Source organism: Vigna unguiculata, chromosome 7 (assembly GCF_004118075.2).
Source record: "Vigna unguiculata cultivar IT97K-499-35 chromosome 7, ASM411807v1, whole genome shotgun sequence".
Lineage (NCBI taxonomy): Eukaryota > Viridiplantae > Streptophyta > Magnoliopsida > Fabales > Fabaceae > Vigna > Vigna unguiculata.
The window spans coordinates 18,856,436-18,866,125 of record NC_040285.1 but is presented as its reverse complement, the minus strand read 5'-3'; positions in this window follow the sequence as shown (position 1 = coordinate 18,866,125).

Genomic DNA, 9,690 nt, shown 5'->3' with positions numbered 1-9,690 from the left:
TGGTCTGGTTCATGTTTTCTGGATTTTTCCAGAAACCGCCTGGCGGCTGTTCATGCGCCGCCAGGCGGCACATGTAGTTGTGCCAGTTTGTGGATGAATTGCCTAGCGGCCGGGAGTGACCCGCCAAGCGTTGTAGATGTTGTTGCTATTTTTCTCAATTTTGGTTGGATTGTCAGTGACGTGAGGAGGTCTGTATCGAATTGTTAATGTATGTGTATGTTTGGCTTAATGTGATTGGTTCTAGTTATGTGATTGGTAGAATTTCGTGGCCTTGTATGATATTGGGGTTATGGTTCATGCTGGGAAAATTGGGAATATTTATGTTGAAGCATGCCTATGGAGAATGCATTGTTTATTAAGATTGATGTTAATATGATCAAGTATGAACTCTTTACAATGTATGCAGTTGAAATTATATATGAACGATGTTGTATGGTGTGTATGGGATTAGATGGGGTCACGATGAGTGTGGAAACCTGGACAGCCTTGGAATTGGTGTGCGCTGCCTGACGGTACCGTGATTACCGCCAGGCGACATCGTAGAAGTAGTAACCACATGTCTTTATTCCGAGTAGGACTTTAGTATGTAGTTAATTGCACCTATGGTATGTAAAATTGTATAAGTAGATATGGAGCGTGAGAATAAAACTTGACAGATGAGGGAATTAACTATAACTGTTGAAAGGGTAAACTGATTTGGGTACAATTATGTGATAATGGGGATATAAGCATTAAACTCTATAAGAATTGTATGCTAGAATATGATAAGGAATGCATGTACAGGAGAATCAGTGATTTGGACACTATAAGAGGGAATTGGATCATTATAGATTTGGGTCAAATAGTAAAATGACTTATATGAAAGGTAAAGTGCAAATTTAGTTTAATAAACAGGTCTGGATGCATGAAAATTATGTTTATTGGGGGTGTGGCTAATATGCTACATTGTTTGTGTTATTTTAAGAAGTGTGTGCAAAATTGGTAGTTATTATTTGCATGATTAGATGGTGTGGATGATAATATGGTATAGAATCGTGCTTGGTGTGACATATTTGTGCGATAGATGGGTGTGGGGTATGAAATGGGATCCCTGATATCTGTTGAAAGTGCCAAAACCAGTAGTCTTACGCTACTGGTATGGTGCCTGCCGGTGTAGAGCTAGCCGCCAGGCGGTAGAGTCTCAAACAATGACAGTGGTCACTGGGTGTGCAGGGCGCCTAGCAGTAGGGTGGGTTCTGCCAGGCGGGGCAAGGAAGTAGGAGGCCTGGAAGGCGATAGGCGCCTAGCGGCGCGAGTAGGAAGCGCCAGGTGGTGACGAAACAGTGTGGTATTGTGCTAGCGCTTGGCGCCTGGCGGTGTGAGATGCCCGCCAGGCGTTCTAGAGCTAAATTTCGCCTAGCGGCGTGAGATGCGCGCCAAGTGGTTTTGGTCCAGTGATGGTGCGTGAGGAAAGTTTTCTATACCGCTTTAAGGTATATTCATGATGCGATGCTTTGGCTGGGGGCCCAGTTACGAGTGCATCTTGTATTGGGGTAACACGTGACCACTCTAGGTTGTAGCCTGGTGATTTAGGTAGTCCAGTGGAGTGTGCGGGTTGTGGCTCGTACGGCGAGGTTTCAGATAATTGCCCTCTTCAGAGGATTTTGATAGAGATTTCGTAGTCTGGGAACAACTACAGACTTATGTTTGTTTTGGAGAACTTCACTTAGTGTCACGGTGAGATGTTGTGGCAAAGTTATTCCCACGGGTGGACTATCAGGTGGTGGCCTGTAGTCGGAGGGGCGAGTAGACACTCGTGCAACAAGTGTTGGAAATGGAGAAGTCAGGGATAAACCCGGGTTTCAAATGTTTAGATGTTGTATTTAATTGTTTATTGTTGTTAGTTTGGTTTATTTTAAAATGAGCTCACCCTATCTTTGTGTGTGTGGCGATGATCATGTAACTTGTTACATGGGAGCAGATGTTGATGCAGGTGGGCAGACTGAGACATAGAGACGGAGAGGGGACCCCTTTGGGAGTTTTACTGATTTTTGTTTTTTTCATTTTATGAATTTAATGTAATAATTTTTATAAACACTGATAACGCTGTCGTTGATGCGATCAAATTAATACTACTTATCTATAACAACTTCAGTATTGTTAAGAAAGTAGTCAACAAAATAGTAAGGGTAAAGTAACCCAAAGTCGTCTCCCAACGAACACGAAATTGATTTTTAACAAGTTAGTTCTTATAAAACTATACAAGAGTTAGTCAAATAAAATTATAAAAATATGAAGGATAAAGATAAGAAGATAAAATAAGATATAAACAATAGTAAAGAAAATAGATTGATTCCATTGCTTTTTCAAAATAGATTCATCATCGGTTATCTAAAGATTATTGCTCAATTAATTATTGTTGTAGATTTGCAAATTAATCAATGTAAAGTCTCAATTAATTTGTTGGCGTTCTCACTTTTAACCAAAGTACAGTCTCAATTAAAAGTGAGAACTTTTAGATTATCCATAGTAAATTCAATCAAAGTACAGTCTCAATCAAATTTTACTATGCCTAATCATGTCTATTCTTTTATCTCCTCACCAAATAAAAAGCTTAATTAATCAAAGTAAAGTCTCGATTAATTTTCATTAGAGTAAATACCTTTAACCAAAGTAAAGTATTAATTATTGGTAAAAACTCATTTAATCATGTGAAAGTTTCTAAATAAAATCAAAGTAAAGTCTCAATTAAATTTAAAAACCCTTGACTCATATGATCAATATTTTATGATATAATTAAATAAGATAATTATTTAAAAATATCAAATAAAATATCTAAAGATATATTTTCCCAAATTATCTTCTATCATAAAGATAAAGAAAACCGCAAGGTCCAATTTTTTTGTTCCTCTCTTCTTGGTTTAGCCAAACTTTTTCACTTTTCCAAGTTTTTCTTGTCGTCTTCATGCAATGCTTGGCCTGAATTTTTGTGCTTTTGATAATTTCTTATTCTTTGATTTATCTTTAAGGTGTCATGAAGCTTTAATCAATTTATTTCCACACCTCTAAATGAGCTTAAAACTTAACTTCAGCTGCATCAACAAACGTTAAAATATCCAAAAATAATTTATGCAGCTAAAAATCACTTTTTAAGACATTTTTATCATACAAGCTCAAACAACCTAATTATCAGAATTATCAATTAAATCACTCTTTAAGCACACAAATTCAATTAAATACCCAGAATTAAACATTAAATGAGGGCAAAAATACGCACTCATCATACCCACACACTTATCCTTTTGCACTCCTGGGCAAAATCAAACAATTTCAAAACTTAATCTGAGGTATTTTATTTCACATCAACACTGGATCAAAGGAATGAACATCACTGGAGACAAATCAATACTCTAGAGATCAAATTATCATGTAAATACAAATAGAAAGGTTCTATTTTTCACACATGAGTTAATCTTTTGAATTCACAAGACAATCAATTATGAAAGAAAGCACTCAAGTTAAATGTGTATTGTCTCACCAAAATTCTCTCAAGTGTTTTGGCTTGTGTTTTCACTCAAAATACTCATGTAAGTAAACTCTCATAATACTTAACAAGACTCTAATATTCACAAACTTTCAGAAAATATGCATTCAAAGATCATGAGGACTTTTCACAGGTTATAATGAGGCTAAGGCAAAGGTAGGAAAAAAATTTAAGATTTCTGGGATTTTGAAATTAAAATATAGAAAGATAATGGAGCATAATTTCAAAAACAACTCCTTTTCGTTTATTGCTTTGTTGCTCTCTCTTATTTTTAGAAAGCAATTATTTCAACACTTTTTCATCAACAATTTTTCCTTTTGCCATTTTTATTAATTTGTGGGTGAGATACTCACACACACACTTTATTCCTCAACCATTCCTGAACATAATCCATTAGCTCCTTCTTTCTTCCTATGGTAGAATATGGTCTTTTTCTTTTCAAGGTTATGCAATAGGCTTAAAACAAGAAAAAGAGGTTTAAAGCTCAAAGGGGCTACCAGTGGATTAATATCAAGGTGGGCTTATTTGGCCAAGTAGCTAAAAACAAGAAATGCCTCAGTCATATCAAATCATGCATATTCACCTAAGTTGCAAAACAAAAGAATCAAGCTAAATATTTGAGTATAAACAAATATGAGCAAGTCACTCAAGAAAAAATAGGAATGACACATGACAATTCATCCTTTACATTAAAGCTCAAGACTCACAAGGTCAAATTCTTTCACAAAAGATTTAATCAAGAAATTCTCAAATCAACTCATTTAGCAAATCATAGAAACAATCCACTCATATCAACATGACTTTTATTTTTCAAGAATTATGATCATCCCAATTACTGAATCAAATCCTAAAAATCCAATGTCAATATCTTTTATTGAAAGTAGTGAAATATTTTTGGTGGATTTCTTATGAGACATATTGTTTAAAAGTTTCACTTAGTAAAAAGTTAACTTTCACAATTTTCTCAAAAAGAAATCACAATTTTTTCTTTTTATGAAAACAAAAACAAAAATTGAAAAACACAAAAGAAAAAAACCTACCTACAGTTTGTCTCCCCCTCACTTATTTCAAAAAAATGTCCTTGATGGACTAATCTTGGGGAGGAAACAAAAAATCTTTTGACTATTGGCTCAATCTGGCCATATGTCAAAATTTATTTTCTTTAATTTTATAAAGTACAAGTCAGCTTGTACAATTTTATTATAGAAAACAGAAACACATTTTTGAAATTTTTTTAATATTTTTAAAATTAAAAACAGAAACAAAAAACAAACAAGCATGCAAATTAACTTTTCTATCAACAATGATTTCAAAAGAATTTGAATCTAAGCTTTCTACCTGTTGTAGCAACCTTTCTTCTTTTTCTGCAGCCATGTCAACAAAGATAACCACTGAAAACTTATTTGCATCATTCACATCAACAAACTTGATGTGTGGAGTGTGTGGCTTCAACTCAACTTGAGCATCATCAGGTGCATTCGGATGGTTAAGCGGATCATCAGTAATCCTCATAATCTCATCTTCTGAGCAAAAATTTTCACCTGGTGTTGTTGACTCTACTGCTTCATCATTAACCAAGTCAATTGCAATAGTAGATGCTTCAGCTGCATCATCGAATTCAACTGCACTTGGTTCCTCTATTGTATTATCCTCACAACTTTGCTCTTGAAAATGATCATTTGTACTAATATCCTCATCAACGGGTACAACTTTATATTCAAATTGAGCATTACCAACATATCCATCAGTAGATATGTTTGTGTGAGAATCTTTAATTTCTTCATCAGCAGCATGTTTAGCAAAATTGATATGTCCATCAGTAGACATATTACTATGAGCATCATTATGTCCATCAGTAGATATATTAATGTGATGTGATTCCGCTATTGGTTTTTCAGACTAACTTTGCAAGCTTTGTGTGGCAACATTCATCGTCTCTTTATGATCTGTCTGAGTCATCTTCATCATTTCAGTCATCATTTTCATCATATCTTCCAAAGTGACCTTTCTCACTGCATCATTCATTAGTTGACTCAAATCTTCAGACATTTGTTCAGCTCTGATGGCCAACTTCAGAAGCACATCTTTGATTTTATGACGAAGTTCGTTAAAATCTGGATTTTCAGGAAATCTCTGATGGGGTTGAGGGGTGGTATTAATAGTTACAAGTAATTCTATGAAGTTGTTCTTACTTGCATCCCTCAACATATCAGACAGTATTTGCTTATTTTCATACCACTTTTGCTCAATATTTTTACATCTTTGATCAACTCGCAATCTTTCATCCATGGACTCTAATTTCTCTATAACTTCACCCATTAATATCATAACTTCCCTGTAAGATGGTCCATTGGTTGCTTCAACTTGTTGTGGTGGTACATATTGTTGCTGAAAACTATTTGGAACATATGGTTGCTGAGGTGGACACTCAGAATATGGTTGTTGCTCATATCCCAAAAAAGATGATCTAGGATATAGATCATTAAATTGTCGTAAAGTTAACCCACTTGTATCAGGTGCAGACGTAGGTGTGACAATTTGTTGCTGATAATCATATGAATCACGTGGTTGCTGTGGATAGTAATCATAATTCACTTGAAAATCACACTGTTGATTATTTTCATATGAAAAACTATTTTGCATTTTTGAAAGAGGTTTTCTGAAAAGAAATAAGTTGAAAGCTTGTTGAGTAGACTTCCAGGAAAGAGAGGTGCGTCTCAATGGACAACTTAAGTACCTTGTCTTTCCTTAGCCAAAGTATTTCCCAACTAGTTTCACAAATTTCCCAACAAAAATCCTCAAACAAAAATGATGCTTAAAAAATAAAATAAAATAAAGTAACTAAAAAAAACTAAAGAAAATAAAATAAATGTTAGAAAAAAAAATTTGAGAAAAGAAAATGTTAGTGATAAACAAAAAATAAAAATAAAAATAAAAATAAAATCAAAAGAATAAAAATAAAAATAAGAACTAAAATGATAAAAATTCTAACCGTGTTCCCCGGCAACGGCGCCAAATTTGATAACGCTGTCATTGATGCGATCAAATTAATACTACTTATCTATAACAACTTCAGTATTGTTAAGAAAGTAGTCAACAAAATAGTAAGGGTAAAGTAACCCAAAGTCGTCTCCCAACGAACACGAAATTGATTTTTAACAAGTTAGTTCTTATAAAACTATACAAGAGTTAGTCAAATAAAATTATAAAAATATGAAGGATAAAGATAAGAAGATAAAATAAGATATAAACAATAGTAAAGAAAATAGATTGATTCCATTGCTTTTTCAAAATAGATTCATCATCGGTTATCTAAAGATTATTGCTCAATTAATTATTGTTGTAGATTTGCAAATTAATCAATGTAAAGTCTCAATTAATTTGTTGGCGTTCTCACTTTTAACCAAAGTACAGTCTCAATTAAAAGTGAGAACTTTTAGATTATCCATAGTAAATTCAATCAAAGTACAGTCTCAATCAAATTTTACTATGCCTAATCATGTCTATTCTTTTATCTCCTCACCAAATAAAAAGCTTAATTAATCAAAGTAAAGTCTCGATTAATTTTCATTAGAGTAAATACCTTTAACCAAAGTAAAATTCTCAATTATTGGTAAAAACTCATTTAATCATGTGAAAGTTTCTAAATAAAATCAAAGTAAAGTCTCAATTAAATTTAAAAACCCTTGACTCATATGATCAATATGCATATAGATTTAAAATCATTACTTTTTATGTGATTCAAAGATAAAAGACATAGATAAATTAAAACCTCAACAATAATAAAAAGAACAAAGAAATTAATTCATTCTAACCTCAGAATCCATAATGAAATTACAATGGAATCAACCCAAGAAGTTTAGTAATTCATAGAATACAAAATAAAAAGAAGAATAGAGAGAAGAAAAGAGAGAGGAAGGAAATGAAATTAGGCACCCCTAAGGGTTCCAAAACTCCGAAGTCCCGAGCTTGTTCTTTCTGCTTCTCCCTTGGTCTCTTTATATAGGAATTGGACTAGGCTTTTATGTTGCTAAAATCTCTCAAATATCTTTTAAAATAAAGATAAAGATAAATATTTAAAAATATTTGGAGAGATATAGACTATTTGACAAATATAATTGGTTGATAATATCAATATCTAATATAATTAAATTAATTAATTAATTAAAGATATATGATAAATTATCACCAATTAGTATTTGTATTAATTTTTCAAATCAACCCTTTGCAATCTCCTTAAATTATCTTCTAAATAATCCAATATCTTCAAGATATATTTGTTTGTTGTGTAACTAAAAAGATTCAAGAAGATCTTGTCATATTTAAACAGATTTGGTAGTTATTATCTTTTAATATTTTATGATATAATTAAATAAGATAATTATTTAAAAATATCAAATAAAATATTTAAAGATATATTTTTCCAAATTATCTTCTATCATAAAGATAAAGAAAACCGCAAGGTCCAATTTTTTTGTTCCTCTCTTCTTGGTTTAGCCAAACTTTTTCACTTTTCCAAGTTTTTCTTGTCGTCTTCATGCTATGCTTGGCCTGAATTTTTGTGCTTTTGATAATTTCTTATTCTTTGATTTATCTTTAAGGTGTCATGAAGCTTTAATCAATTTATTTCCACACCTCTAAATGAGCTTAAAACTTAACTTCAGCTGCATCAACAAACGTTAAAATATCCAAAAATAATTTATGCAGCTAAAAATCACTTTTTAAGACATTTTTATCACACAAGCTCAAACAACCTAATTATCAGAATTATCAATTAAATCACTCTTTAAGCACACAAATTCAATTAAATACCCAGAATTAAACATTAAATGAGGGCAAAAATACTTACTCATCAGACACCTATATTACATTTCGGTTTTGTCGCGCTTTATGATTATTTGTTTTGGCGCGTTGGACTTTAAGTTTAAATTTCTTCCCGCGTTTGGGAATTTCTTCCTAATAAATGAGGTTGTTCAGTTAAATTTTATTTTTATTTATTCTATAAGTAATTTCCAGCTAGGATGTTACAAATGGCAGATGAACCCGAGGAACCATTGAGTTGTGGCTAGGGATGTCAAAAAAATCCGTACCCGCGGGTATCCGTGGATAAAACCCGCAACGGGTAAGAAACATATATTAAAATTGGATACCCGCTACCCGCGGGTATGGGTATTTTTGATACCAGCATGTCAAAAAAATCCATACCCGTGGATACCCGTACCCGCTAAACTTTAATTTAGAAAAATACCCTTATATATATATATATATATATATATATATATATATTAGTAAAAAACATTATGAGTCTTCATTCAATAATGATAGTCAGATTCTTACCCTACAACCGAGTAAATTACTTTCAGATACTGTGGAGGCATTGATGTGTCTCCAAGACTGGTTATGGACCAACATGGAAGGTAATGAAATTAACACTTTTACTTAGATATTTTAATTAAGTGATTGTTAGAAATTTTTAATGAACTTCTTATGTTTTCAGGCTCTTCTAGATTAAAATTGGACAACATGAAACTTTATAAAATGTTGCAAGAGGTGTACATTGATGAAGCTAGTAATTTCTTTAATATTTTATTCAAAAATAAACTACAATATAAATTGGTCGTGATTTTTTATTTGTTTGTTTTTCAAGAATCAATCGGAGAAAAGAGACTTCTTATCCAAGCACTAATTATGGTTAAATATTTATTTTTTAAATATTTTTGTAAATACCCGCGGGTACCCGTGGATACCCGCGGATATGAAAAAAATAGACGGGTACCCGCATAACGGATACCCGACGGATATGGGTACGGGTACAGGGCGAATATTTATTCAGCGGATAGGGTACGGGGGAGCTACTACCCGTACCCTACCCGCCCCGTTGACATCCCTAGTTGTGGATCAGGTTAGCAAATGTTACCGGTGTGAGTGTGCGAGTTGTAGCTTGTACGAATACGTCCAAATAGATTGTCCTCCTCAGTATCTAGCTACGAGTTTAGTAGTAATGGGACGTTAAGAACTATGTTCGTATTGGGAAATCCACCTGGCATTATGAAGTATGGTCCGTAGCAGGTTTCCTGCACGTGTCTACAAGTTGTGGTTTGTAGGTGTGGCAGCAAGTGTACTTGAGGTATTCATCTAAAGACGTAGATCATGGATGACATGGTGGT